Here is a 14981-nt window from a genome sequence, read left to right on the forward strand (position 1 = left end):
CCATTTTTATAGTTTTGCCTTTTCAAGAATGTTATGTAAATGGAATCATACAGCATGCAACTTCTTGAGATTGACTTTTTTCTTGTATTACAGTTCTCTGGAGATTCACCTAGGTTGTTGCATATGTCAATAATTCATTCCTTTTTATTGCTCAGTAGCATTTCTGGCATGGATGTACACAGTTTGCTTAACAATTCACCCATGGAAAGACATCTGGATTGTTCCCAGTTTTTGGCTATTATGAGTAAAGCTGCTATAAGCATTTGTATTCAGGCTTTTGTGTGGCCATAACTTTGAGATAAATGCCCAGGAGCGCAATGTCTGTGTCATTTGGTAGTTGCATGTTTAGTTTTTAAAAGAAACTACCAAATTGTTTTTGAATAGCTGTACCATTTACTTTTCTACCAGTGATATATGAGTGATTCAGTTTCTCTACGTCCTCACCAGTATATGGTTTTGTCACTATTTTTATTTTAGCCAGTGTGATAGGTGTGATATCTCATTGTGGTTTTAATTTGCATTTCACTAATGACTAATGGTGTTAAACATCTTTTCATGTGCTGATTTGCCATTGGTGTATCCTCTTTGGTGAAATATCTCTTCATGCTTTTTGCCCATTTTCTAACTGATTTTTTTTAATTGTTCAGTTTTAAGGGGTTCTTTATATATTCTAGATACTAGTCTTTTGTTGGATATGTCATTTGCAAATATTTTCTCCCAGTCTATAACTTGTCTTTTTATCCTCTTAGCAAAATCTTTCACAGAGCAAAGTTAAAAATTCTGAAGAAGTCCAGCTTATCAATTTTTCCTTTTATGGATTGTGCTGTATGTGTAAAATCATAGAACTCTGCCTAGTCCTAGATCCTGAAGATTTTCTCCTGTTTTTAAAAACTTACTGTTTTAAGTTTTATATTTAAGTCTATGATCCATTTTGAGCTACTTTTTGTATAAAGGGTGAGACTTAGATTGAAGTTTATCTTATTGCCTATGGATGTCCAATTGCTCCATTGCACCATTTGTTGAAAAGTTTATCTTTCCTTCACTGAATTGCTTTTGTACCTTTATTAAAAATCAGTTAGGCATAATTTGTATGGGTCTATTTCTGTGTTCTCTGTTTTTATTCCATTGATCTATGTGTCTGTCCCTCCACCAATATCACACAGTCTTGATTACTATAGCTATATAAGTCCTGAAATCAAGTAGAGTGATTCTTCCCATTCTGTTCTTCTTTTTCAAGATTGTTTTACTATCCTAGTTTTTTGGCTTTCCCATATAAATTTTAGAATAAACTGTATGTATCTAAAAGATCTTGCTGAGATTTTGATAGGAATCACATTAAACCTATATATCAATTTGGAGATAATTTACACCTTTAATATTATTGAGTCTACCAATCTGTGATCATGGTCTATCTGTCTGTCTTATCTATCTATGTATCTATCTATCTACCTATTTTTTCTTTGGTTTCTTTTATCATCTGTATAATTTTCAGCATGTAAATTATGGACATATCTTGTTAGAATTATATTTAAGTTTTTCATTTTGAGCAATAATAAATGGTTCTGTGTTTTAAGTATCAGTGTTTATATGTTTTTTGCTCCCATATAGAAGTACAACTGATTTTGGTATGTTAATCTTGTATCCTGTGACCTTGCTGAAATCATTTATTAGTTCTAGGAGGTTGTGTGTATGTGTATAGATTCCTTGGCATTTTCTATGTAGATAATTATGCCATCTGCCAAAAGGAACAATTTTATTTCTTCTTTTTCAATCTTTTTGTCTTCTGTTTTTCTTTCTTGTCTTATTGCGATGGCTAGAGCTTCTAGCTCTATGTTGAATCAAGAGTGATCAAAGCAGACATTTTTGTTCTGTTCTCAATTTTAAGGGGAAAGTCACCATTAAGTATAATGCTACTAAGGTGTAGGTTTTTTGTAGATGCCTGTTTACCAAGTTGAGGGAGTGGGAGTTCCCTCTGTTCTTGTTTTTCAGATAGTTTTTTTTTTTTTAAATCATGAATGGATGTTGAACTTTGTCAAATGTTTCTGCATAGATTGATATGATCATGTGATTTTTCTTCTTTAGTTTTTAATATGGTGGATTACAGTGATTGGTTCAAATATTGAACTAGCCTTGAATCCCTGGAAGAAACTTCAGTTTGTCATGGTGCATAATTCTTTGTAACATATTGCTGAATTCTATTTTCTAATATTTTGATAAGGATTTTTACATCTAATTCATGGGGAATATTTATCTGTAGTTTATCTTTTCTTTCTGTACAGAAGGTATCAGTGTAATACTAACTTCATAAAACAAATTGGGAAATACTTCCTTTTTTATTTTTAGAAGAGATTGTATAGAATTGTTGTTAATTTTTCCTCAAATATTTGGTAGAATTATCTAGTGGAACCATCTGGGCCTGGAGATTTCTTTTTTTAAATTAAGAATTCAATTTCTTTTATAGTTATAGGGATATTTAAATTATAGGGATATTCAAATTATATTCAAATATTATTAAAATATTGTTAATATTGGATGATTGTGGTAGTTCGTGGTTTTTTGGGAATTGGTTCACTTCATCTAGGTTGTCAAATTTATGTATATAGAGTTATTCATAGTATTCCTTTATCTGTTTGGTGTCTGCAGGGTCTGTAGTGATATTTCCTCTTTCATTCTTGGTATTGGTAATTTATTTTTTCCTTGTTAGTCTTGCCTGAGGTTTGTAATTACACTGATCTTTTTAAAGAACCAGCTCTTTTTTTTCATTGATTTTCTGTTTTGTTTTTCTGTTTAATCATTGATTTCTGCTCTTATCTTTATTATTCCTTCTTTCTGCTTGCTTTGGGTTTATTTTGCTCTTGCCCTGTTTTCTAATATTTACATTTAGTGCTATAAGTTTCTATTTTAGCACTGCTTTAACTTTGTCCAACAAATATTGATATGTTGTATTTTTATTTTCATTCATTTCCATGTATTTTTAAAATTTCCCTTGAGGCTTACTCTTTGACTCATGGATTATTTAGAAGTGTGTGTCTAGTTTCCCATTTTTTGGCGATTTTCTTGTTATCTTTCTGTTTTTGATTTCCAGTTTGATTCCGTCGTGGTAAAAGAACACATTCCCCATGATTTCAGTTCTTTTAGATTTGTTGAGGTTTGTTTTACAGCTTAGGACATAGCCTTTCTTTGTATATGTTCCTTGGACATTTGAAAAGAATGTGCATTCTGCTCTAATTGTGTGGAGTGTTCTATAAATGTTGATTCAATTCTATTGATTGATAGTGGTATTGAGTTCTTCTTTCTTCTATACCCTTGCTGATATTCTGTCTATTTCTTTTATAAAATGTTCAGTGGGAGTGTTGAAGTCTCTAACTATAATAGTGTATTTGTCTATTTCTCCTTTCAGCTCTATTGTTTGGTGCATACACATTTAGGATTACTATGTCTTCTTGGGGGATTGAATCTTTTATTATGTCTTTCTATCTTTTATAATGTGTCTCTCTGTTTTTGGTCATTTTCTTTGCTCTGAAGTCTATTACTTTACCTGATATTAATACAGCCACTGCTGCTTAACTATGATTAACACTTGAATATTATATCTTTTCCCATCTTTTTACTTTAAATAGGCCTATATTGTTCTATTTGGAGTGAGTTTCTTGAAGACAGATTACAGTTGGGTCGTTTTTAAATGCACTGTGCAATTTTCTGTCTTTTAATTGGTGTATTTAGGCCATTTACATTTGATATGATTAGTGATTGGTTAGTACTTGAATCTGTCCTTTATTTTTTGTTTTATGTCTGTTTGCTCTGTTTTTTATTTCTCTGTTTTCTTTGTCCTGCTTTCCAGTGGATTACTTGAACGTTTTTCAGAATTCTGTTTTGGTTTATTTATAGTGTTTTAAGTATATCTCTCTTTATAGCTTTTTTTTTTTTTGAGTGGTTGCTCTAGGTATTGCAATATATATATATATATCCCATCACAATTTATTAGTGTCATCATTCTACATATGCGTGAAGTACAGAAGCCTTACCTCCATTTATGTCCCTTCACAATCCTCTCTTTATAATGTAATTGTCATAAATACTTTCTCTACATACATTTAGAACCACATCAGACAGCACTGTAATTTTTGCTTCAACTGTTTAACATAATTTAGAAATCTCAGAATGAGAAGGAAAGCCTATTGTATGTACCAGGTTTTTTTGCTTATTGTGTTTTTCATTTCTGATGTTCCAAGGTTCTTTCTCTTATCATTTGTTTTCTCTTTATGGAACTTCCTTTAGCTACTCTTTTGGGGTAGGTTTACTAGTGAAAAATTCTCTTAGTTTCTCTTCATCTAAGAATGTCTTCATTTCCTCTTAATTCCTGAAGGGTAATTCCACTGGATATAGGGTCCCTTGTTGACAGTGCTTTTCCTTCAACACTTGAAAAGTATTGTGCCACTTCCTTCTGGTCTCCAAGGATTCTGATGAGAAATTCACTGTCATTCAAATAGTTTCCTCACTATAGGTAAGGTTTCATGGCTGCTTCCAAGACTTTTCTTTGTCTTTGGTTTGCAGAATTTTAGTTATCGTATGTGTTGGTAGATTTCTTTGGGTTTGTTTTGTTTGGTAATCACTCAGCTTTGTGAATCTGTAGGTTTATATCTCTTGCTAAACTTAGGAAGTTTTCAGCAATTATTTATTCAAGTACTTTTTCATCCCTGTCCTCTTTATCCTCTCCTTCCAGGATTCCAATGACACAAATGTTAGATCTTTTATCATAATTCCACAGGTCCCTGAAGCACTGTTTTTTTTTTTAGTCTATTTTCTCTATGTTGTTCAAATTGAGTAATTTCTATTGTTTTCTCTTCCAGTTCACAGTTTCTTTCCTCTGTCTCCTCCATTCTGCTGTTGAGCCCATCCACTGAATATTTTTTCTTTTCTTTTCTTTTCTTTTTTAACATCTTTATTGGAGTATAATTGCTTTACAATGGTGTGTTAGTTTCTGCTTTACAACAAAGTGAATCAGTTATACATATACATATATCCCCATATCTCTTCCCTCTTGCATCGCCCTCCCTCCCACCCTCCCTATCCCACACCTCTAGGTGGCGACAAAGCATCGAGCTGATCTCCTTGTGCTATGTGGCTGCTTCCCACTAACTATCTATTTTTCATTCGGTAGTGTATATTTGTCCATGCCACTCTCGCATTTTGTCCCAGCTTACCCTTCCCCCTCCCCGTGTCCTCGAGTCCATTTTCTAGTAGGTCTGCATCTTTATTCCCCTCTTGCCCCAAGGTTCTTCATGACTTTTTTTTTTTTTTTTTTAGATTCCATATATATGTGTTAGCATATGGTATTTGTTTTTCTCTTTCTGACTTACTTCACTCTGTATGACAGACTCTAGGTCCATCCACCTCACTCCAAATAACTCAATTTAGTTTCTTTTTATGGCTGAGTAATATTCCATTGTATATATGTGCCACATCTTTTTATCCATTCGTCTGTGATGGAGACCTAGGTTGCTTCTCTGTCCTGGCTATTGTAAATGGACCTACAATGAACACTGTGGTACATGAATCTTTTTGAATTATGGTTTTCTCAGGGTATATGCCCAGTAGTGAGATTTCTGGGTCGTATGGTAGTTCTATTTTTAGGTTTTTAAGGAACTCCCATACTACTCTCCATAGTGGCTGTATCAATTTACATTCCTACTAACAGTGCAAGAGTGTTCCCTTTTCTCCACACCCTCTCCAGCATTTATTGTTTGTAGATTTTTTGATGATGGCCATTCTGACTGGTGTGAGATGCTATCTCATGGTAGTTTTGATTTGCATTTCTCTAATGATTAGTGATATTGAGTATTCTTTAATGTGTGTGTTGGCAATCTGTATATCTTCTTTGGAGAAATGTCTATTTAGGTCTTCTGCCCATTTTTGGATTGGGTTGTTTGTATTTTTGATATTTAGCTGCAAGAGCTGCTTGTAAATTTTGGAGATTAATCCTTTGTCGGTTGCTTCATTTGCAAATATTTTCTCCCATTCGGAGGGTTGTCTTTTCGTCTTGTTTATGGTTTCCTTTGCTGTGCAAAAGCTTTTAAGTTTCATTAGGTCCCATTTATTTATTTTTGTTTTTATTTCCATTTCTCTAGGAGGTGGGTCTAAAAGGATCTTGCTGTGATTTATGTCACGGAGTGTTCTGCCTACGTTTTCCTCTGAGAGTTTTATAGTGTCTGGCCTTACCTTTACGTCTTTAATCCATTTTGAGTTTATTTTTGTGTACGGTGTTAGGGAGTGTTCTAATTTCATTCTTTTACATGTAGCTGTCCAGTTTCCCCAGCACCACTTATTGAAGAGGCTGTCTTTTCTCCACTGTGTATTCTTGCCTCCTTTATCAAAGATAAGGTGACCATATGTGTATGGGTTTGTCTCTGGGCTTTCTATCCTGTTCCATTGATCTTATATTTCTGTTTTGTGCCAGTACCATACTGTCCTGATTACTGTAGCTTGGTAGTATAGTCTGAAGTCCGGGAGCCTGGTTCTTCCAGCTCTGTTTTTCTTTCTCAAGATTGCTTTGGCTATTGGGGTCTTTTGTGTTTCCATACAAACTGTGAAATTGTTTGTTCTAGTTCTGTGAAAAATGCCATTGGTAGTTTGAGAGGGATTGCATTGAATCTGTAGGTTGCTTTGGGTAGTACAATCATTTTCACAATGTTGATTCTTCCAGTCCAAGGACATGGCATATCTCTCCATCTGTTTGTATCATCTTTAATTGCTTTCATCAGTGTCTTATAATTTTCTGCATACAGGTCTTTTGTCTCCTTAGGTAGGTTTATTCCTAGATATTTTATTCTTTTTGTGGCAGTGGTAAATGGGAGTGTTTTCTTAATTTCACTTTCAGATTTTTCATCATTAGTGTAGAGAAATGCAAGAGATTTCTGTGCGTTAATCTTGTATCCTGCTACTTTACCAAATTCATTGATTAGCTCTAGTAGTTTTCTGGGAGCATCTTTAGGTTTCTCTATGTATAGTATAATGTCATCTGCAAACAGTGACAGCTTTACTTCTTTTTCAATTTGGATTACTTTTATTTCTTTTTCTTCTCTGATTGCTGTGGCTAAAACTTCCAAAACTATGTTGAATAATAGTGGTGAGAGTGGGCAACCTTGTTCCTGATCTTAGAGGAAATGGTTTCAGTTTTTCACCATTGAGGACGATGTTGGCTGTGGGTTTGTCATATATGGCCTTTATTATGTTGAGGTAAGTTCCCTCTATTTCTATTTTCTGGAGGGTTTTTATCATAAATGGGTGTTGAATTTTGTCGAAAGCTTTCTCTGCATCTATTGAGATGATCATGTGGTTTTTCTCCTTCAATTTGTTAATATGGTGTATCACATTGATTGATTTGTGTATATTGAAGAATTCTTGCATTCCTGGGATAAACCCCATTTGATCATGGTGTACGATCCTTTTAATGTGCTGTTGGATTCTGTTTGCTAGTATTTGGTTGAGGATTTTTGCATCTATGTTCATCAGTGATATTGGCCTATAGTTTTCTTTCTTTGTGACATCTTTGTCTGGTTTTGGGATCAGGGTGATGGTGGCCATGTAGAATGAGTTTTGGTGTGTTCCTCCCTCTGCTATATTTTGGAAGAGTTTGAGAAGTATAGGTGTTAGCTCTTCCCTAAATGTTTGATAGAATTCGCCTGTGAAGCCATCTGGTCCTGGGCTTTTGTTTGTTGGAAGATTTTTAACCACAGTTTCAATTTCATTACTTGTGATTGGTCTGTTCATATTTTCTATTTCTTCCTGATTCAGTCTCAGAAGGTTGTGCATTTCTAAGAATTTTTCCATTTCTTCCAGGTTGTCCATTTTATTGGCATAGAGTTGCTTCCAGTAATCTCTCATGATCCTTTGTATTTCTGCAGTATCAGTTTTTACTTCTCCTTTTTCATTTCTAATTCTATTGATTTGAGTCTTCTCCCTTTTTTTCTTGATGAGTCTGGCTAATGGTTTATCAATTTTGTTTATCTTCTCAAAGAACCAGCTTTTAGTTTTATTGATCGTTGCTATCATTTCCTTCATTTCTTTTTCATTTATTTCTGATCTGATCTTTATGATTTCTTTCCTTCTGCTAACTTTGGGTTGTTTTTGTTCCTCTTTCTCTAATTGCTTTAGGTGTAAGGTTAGGTTGTTTATTTGAGATGTTTCTTCTTTCTTAAGGTAGGACTGTATTGCTATAAACTTCCCTCTTAGAACTGCTTTTGCTGCATCCCATAGGTTTTGGGCCATCGTGTTTTCATTGTCATTTGTTTCTAGGTATTTTTTGATTTCCTCTTTGATTTCTTCAGTGATCTCTTGGTTGTCAAGTAGTGTATTGTTTAGCCTCCATGTATTTGTATTTCTTACAGATTTTTTCCTGTAATTGATATCTAGTCTCATATCATTGTGGTTGGAAAAGATACTTGATACGATTTCAGTTTTCTTAAGTTTACCAAGGCTTGATTTGTGACCCAGGATATGATCTATCCTGGAGAGTGTTCCATGAGCACTTGAGAAGAAAGTTTATTCTTTTGTTTTTGGATGGAATGTCCTATAAATATCAATTAAGTCCATCTTGTTTAATGTATCATTTAAACCTGTGTTTCCTTTTTAATTTTCATTTTGGATGATCTGTCCATTGGTGAAAGTGGGTTGTTAAAGTCCCCTACTATGATTGTGTTACTGTCGATTTCCCCTTTTATGGCTGTTCGCATTTGCCTTATGTATAGGTGCTCCTATATTGGGTGCATAAATATTTACAATTGTTATATCTTCTGCTTGGATCAATCTCTTGATCATTATTTAGTGTCCTTCTTTGTCTCTTGAGATAGTCTTTGTTTTTTTTTGTTTTTTTAAAATTTTTGAATTGAAATATCATTGACATACAACAATGAGTTGCAGGTATACAACATAATGATTCAATATTTGTATATACTGTTGTGAAATGATTACCATAATAAGTCTAGTTAACATCCATTGCCATACATATTTACAGAAAAACTTTTTTCCTTATGATGAGGACTTTTAAGATCTACTCAGCAATTTTCAAATTTGCCATACAGTATTATTAACTATAGTCACCATGCTGTACATTACATCCCCATGACTTATTTATTTTAGAACTGGAAGTTTGCACCTTTTGATCCCCTTCACCCATTTCACCTACTCCCCACCCACTACCTCTGGCAACCACCAATCTGTTCCCTGTATCTATGAGCTTAGGTTTCTGTTTGTTGGTTTGTTTGTTGAAAACTAATAAATCCTTTCTTTCTTTTTTTTTTTTTAACGTCTTTATTTTATAAATTTATTTATTTTTGGCTGTGTTGGGTGTTCGTTGCTGCATGTGGGCTTTCTCTAGTTGCAGCGAGCAGGGGCTACTCATCATTGCAGTGCTTGGGCTTCTCATTGCGATGGCCTCTCCCGTCGTGTAGCACAAGTTCCAGGCATTCAGGCTTCAGCAGTTGTGGCTCATGAGCTCTAGAGCACAGGCTCAGTAGCCATGGCACACGGACCCAGTTGCTATGTGGCATGTAGGATCCTCCTGGACCAGGGCTCGAACCCGTGTCCCCTGCATTGGCAGGCGGATTCCCAACCACTGCACCACCAGGGAAGTCCCTAGTCTTTGTTTTAAAGTCTATTTTGTCTGAAATGAGAATTGTTTCTCTGGCTTTCTTTTGATTTCCATTTGCATGGAATGTCTATTTCCTTCCCCTCACTTTCAGTCTGTATGTGTCCCTAGGTTTGAAGTGGGTCTCTTTTAGACAGCATATATACGGGTCTTGTTTTTGTATCCATTCAGCCAGTCTATGTCTTTTGGTAGGAGAGTTTAATCCATTTACATTTAAGGTAATTATCGATATGTATGTTCCTATAACTATTTTCTTTTTTTTAATTAATTAATTAATTTATTTATTTTGTGGCACGCGGGCCTCTCACTGCTGTGGCCTCTCCCGTTGCGGAGCACAGGCTCCGGACGCGCAGGCTCAGCGGCCATGTCTCACGGGCCCAGCCGCTCCACGACATGCGGGATCCTCCCGGACCGGGGCGTGAACCCGTGTCCCTTGCATCGGCAGGCGGACTCCCAACCACTGAGCCACCAGGGAAGCCCCCTATAACTATTTTCTTAATTGTTTTGGGTTTGTTATTGTAGGTCTTTTCCTTCTCTTGTGTTTCCTGCCTAGAGAATTTCCTTTAGCATTTGTTGTAAAGCTGGTTGTGTGGTGCTGAATTCTCTTAGCTTTTGCTTGTCTGTAAAAGTTTTAATTTCTCCATCAAATCTGAATGAGATCCTTGCTGGGTAGAGTAATCTTGGTTGTAGGTTTTTCCCCTTCATCACTTTAAATACGTCCTGTCACTCCCTTCTGGCTTGCAGAGTTTCTGCTGAATGATCAGCTGTTAACCTTATGGGAATTCCCTTGTATGGTATTTGTTTTTTTCTTTTGCTACTTTTAATATTTTTTCTTTGTATTTAATTTTTGATAGTTTGATTAATATGTGTCTTGGGGTGTTTCTCCTTGGATTTATCCTGTATGGGACTCTCTGTGCTTCCTGGACTTGATTAACTATTTCCTTTCCCATATTAGGGAAGTTTTCAACTATAATCTCTTCAAATATTTTCTCAGTCCCTTTCTGGGACCCCTATAATTCGAATGTTGGTGCGTTTAATGTTGTCCCAGAGGTCTCTGAGACTGTCCTCAATTCTTTTCATTCTTTTTCTTTATTCTGCTCTGCAGTAGTTATTTCCTCTATTTTATCTTCTAGGTCACTTATCTGTTCTTCTGTCTCAGTTATTCTGCTATTGATCCCTTCTAGAGAATTTTAAATTTCATTTATTGTGGTGTTCATCACTGTTTGTTTGCTCTTTAGTTCTTCTAGGTCCTTGTTAAACGTTTCTTGTATTTTCTCCTTCTGTTTCCAATCATATTTACTCTCACTTCTCTGAATTGTTTTTCAGGTAGACTGCCTATTTCCTCTTCATTTGTTTGGTCTGGTGGGTTTTTACCTTGCTCCTTCATCTGCTGTGTGTTTCTCTGTCTTCTCATTTTGCTTAACTTACTGTATTTGGGGTCTCCTTTTCACAGGCTGCAGGTTCGTAGTTCACATTGTTTTTGGTGTCTCCCCAGTCCTCTCCCTGGGATCTGACCTCCAAAGCCCGAGCCTCAGCTCCCAGCCCCCACCCATCCCGGCGGGTGAGCAGACAAGCCTCTTGGGCTGATGAGTGCTGGTGGGCACCGATCCTCTGTGTGGGAATCTCTCTGCTTTGCCCTCTGTACCCCTGTTGCTGTGCTCTCCTTCATGGCTCCAAAGCTTCCCCCCACCCGACCCCGTCTCCGCCAGTGAGGGGCTTCCTAGTGTGTGCAAACTTTTCCTCCTTCACAGCTGCCTCCCAGAGGTGCAGGTCCCATCCCTATTTTTTGTCTCTGTTTATTCTTTTTTCTTTTGCCCTACCCAGGTACATGGGGAGTTTCTTGCCTTTTGGGAGGTCTGAGGTCTTCTGCCAGTGTTCAGTAGGTGTTCTGTAGGAGTTGTTCCACGTGTAGATGTATTTCTGATGTATCTGTGGGTAGGAAGGTGATCTCCACGTCTTACTCCTCTGCCATCTTGAAAGTCTCTGTCAGTGTTTTTGTTTTTTTCATCTATATACCCAGGAATGGAATTGCTGGGTCATATGGTAGTTCTATTTTTAGATTTTTGAGAAACCTCCGCACTCTTTTCCATAGTGGCTGCACCAATTTACATTCCCACCAACAGTGTACAAGGGTTCCCTTTTCTCCACATCCTTGCTAACATTTGTTATTCGTAGACTTTTTGATGATAGCCATTCTGACAGGTGTGAGGTTATCTCATTGTGGTTTTGATTTGCATTTCTCTGATGATTAGCAATGTTGAGCATCTTTTCACGTACCTGTTGGCCATCTGCATGTTCTCTTTGGAGAAATGACTATATAGGTCTTCTGCCCATTTTTTAATCTTTTTTCTTTTGATGTTGGGTTGCATGAGCTGCTTATGTATTTTCATATCCAGGATTGTTAGTTGTACCTAGTGGTAGGAATATGGAAAAGTACCTCTACTCCATCTTCCTGGAATAATATGTCTTTTAATTCCTCAAAATAGAGATATTTTATTTGCTGCTGAGGTTAGGAGTTGTTGTGAACAAGAGTGGAATAGTTGTGGGGAAAGGAAGAGAATTTCACTGTGGTTTATTTATAGTGTTTTTGAATGTTTGAGTAGAGTAAAGGCAAACAGATTCTGCCACTCCTAAAAAAAAGTATGAGTACTAATTGAATATTGGTTCATTCATTCACCACTCAGCAAACATTTATAAATCAACATTGTATGCCTAGCAGTGTGATTGACGCTAGGAATACAAAGAAAGTAGGTATATTTTTGCCTATTAGGGGCTCAAAATCTAGTCTATTGGAGCCTGACATCCAAATAAGCAAATAAATACAACATCTTATGGTAAGTAAACTGAGTCCTAAAGGATGAGTTGAAGTTCTTTAGGTGAACTGGAAGAAGATGATCTAGGCAGAAGAAATGGCTTGCTTAAAAGCACAAAAGCAAAAAATTTTGTGGGTTTAGGAGAATGGCAAGCATCAATGTGAAAAGAATAAGGAGGTCATATAAGTGAGTGGTAGGATATTGGGCTAAAAATAGAGGTTGGGTTAGATTGTATGTCATGCTAAGGAAGTTTTACACTGTTTACAGGCAGTCGAGAGTAATCTTTAAGTTATTTGAGTGAGCATTTTAAAATAATGATTTTTGTTATGTTTATATATATATTCACGTGTATCCTTTAATATCCTTTTACATGTGTGGATGTACGGCTTGCCATTCTGACTTCCTCTTTCTTTTTCCTTATACTTTCCCCTATACGATCATCTGTGGCTAGAAATAGGTGAGAGAAATGTTCACTTAAACACCTAGAGTGATTTGTGTAAATGTAACAGATGCAGAGGTGCAGTTTAGGATGAAGCCGTTGTTTCAAACCTGTTCTCACAGACAGTTTCATTTCCACTAGTTGTGAGTGTGACTCTATGTGTCTAAATACAGTAGCACCACTAAGGGATGTGGGATGTTTTGGGGAGGTGATTAAATGTTCTAAAATTGATTTTGGTGATGGTTGCACAACTCATTGACTATGCTAAAACCACTGAATGGTATCCATTAAAGTGGTGACTTGTACGACATGTGGATTATATCTCAATTAAACTGTTACCCCAAAAAGCTCCCCCCTAAATAAATATATTAGCACCCAGTATTAATCTTAATAATCACCTCACAATCCCTTTACCCCCTCAGTCATTTCAGTCTACTTATCAACAGTGATTTTTCATAGAATCAAGTAGAACTGTACACTGATGGGGGCATATTAATTTTAGGAAATGAAAAATCCATATCTTCTCCAAGAAATGGAAATGTATGATTTAGCTCATTTTGAAATAGATAAAATATTCCTTACCATGCAGAGTGTTACATTAACTTTTCATTGTTTTCTTCTTAATCATTTACATTTATGGTCACTATTGCTTCTTGTCTTCATGTTTATTCTATTGGTATCCATAAACGTTTCCCCCTCTTCTGTAATAGCATATATTCAAACCTTATGGTATCCCTAATGTATTGGTATATTTTCAAAAATCCCATATACAATAACACTTTATTTTTATGCTGTCTAAATCTTTTATTTAAAGACATCTGGTATGCTTGGCTCAGCGGACAAAATATGACAGTGCTGAAAAGTAGTATTAGCAATTCTTATGACTTCTTACATATTTTAGGATGTTTATGGAAGAAATTACATACTGTAGTGGATAGAGTAGCAGACTAAGAAAAATTTATCACTGATATGCAATTGCTTACTTGTTTGCGACCTAGGGAAGATCACTAGCCTTTTCTATGATTCTGGTTTTTAATCACAATTTTATAGTTATGAAAGAGACAAAAATTGCCCAAAATATCTGTGTAATAAGAGTACTGAGATTTTAAACATAGTTCTTTTTTTTTTATGGTATTTCTATTTTTAATTTTTTTTTTTAACATCTTTATTGGGGTATAATTGCTTTACAATGGTGTGTTAGTTTCTGCTTTATAACAAAGCGAATCAGTCATACATAAACATATGTTCCCATATGTCTTCCTAGTTCTTTTTTTAATTTAGTATATTATATTGCTACTATTAATGTTCCTGAAGTGGCTCACCTGAATTCAGTTTCTTGTAATGATTAAAAACATGCTCTTTATATGGCCAATGGAAATTTTTGGCTTGAACTTCTAGATGAAGTATAAATGAAAATATAATATTCACCTGTACTTTTACTTGTTATAGAAATTCTTTAGATATTAAAATATTTTAGATATTAAAACTGAATTATTATTAAACTGAATTTGAAATATTGTTATAAAATTTCAATTATGTTTTGCTGCTTCCAGTTTTAATCCAGAGGTATTAACTGGCTAAATACTATCTCTGTAATGAGACCATGACAATAAAGCTATTTATTAGATATGTATAAGAACCAGATCATAGTTTGTGGTATTTCAGCTTGTGTGTACTGTCCTCTGCTGGATGGAAAATGTTATCCTAGTTCAAATGAGCAGCACCTTGCTTCCTTACTAGTATTTATTTTGCTTAAACTTTGAAAGTCTTTGTGTTACATTTACTAAGGGTAGGGTAAAGAAAGTTTCACAAGCCAGATTCCTTCAAATATGAGTGATTCTGGGAAGTTCTTTGGTTGTGGAATAATTTTGTTATAACATTTTCACAATCATCTGGGTTAAAATTGGTTAAAACGAGGAACTCAAGTTACTGTGGTATGCCTGTATTTACATATATCTATGTACCTTTTATTGAAGCCAAAGATCAAGATTCAGCCAAACCAGGGAACTCAGCAGGTCATTGGCAGTTTTTTGTATGGTGACTGGCATTGTGATTTTTGTGCATTTCTTTTTAAGATTGAAGT

Source organism: Stenella coeruleoalba (assembly GCF_951394435.1).
Source record: "Stenella coeruleoalba genome assembly, chromosome: 6".
In the NCBI taxonomy this organism is placed as follows: Eukaryota; Metazoa; Chordata; class Mammalia; order Artiodactyla; family Delphinidae; genus Stenella; species Stenella coeruleoalba.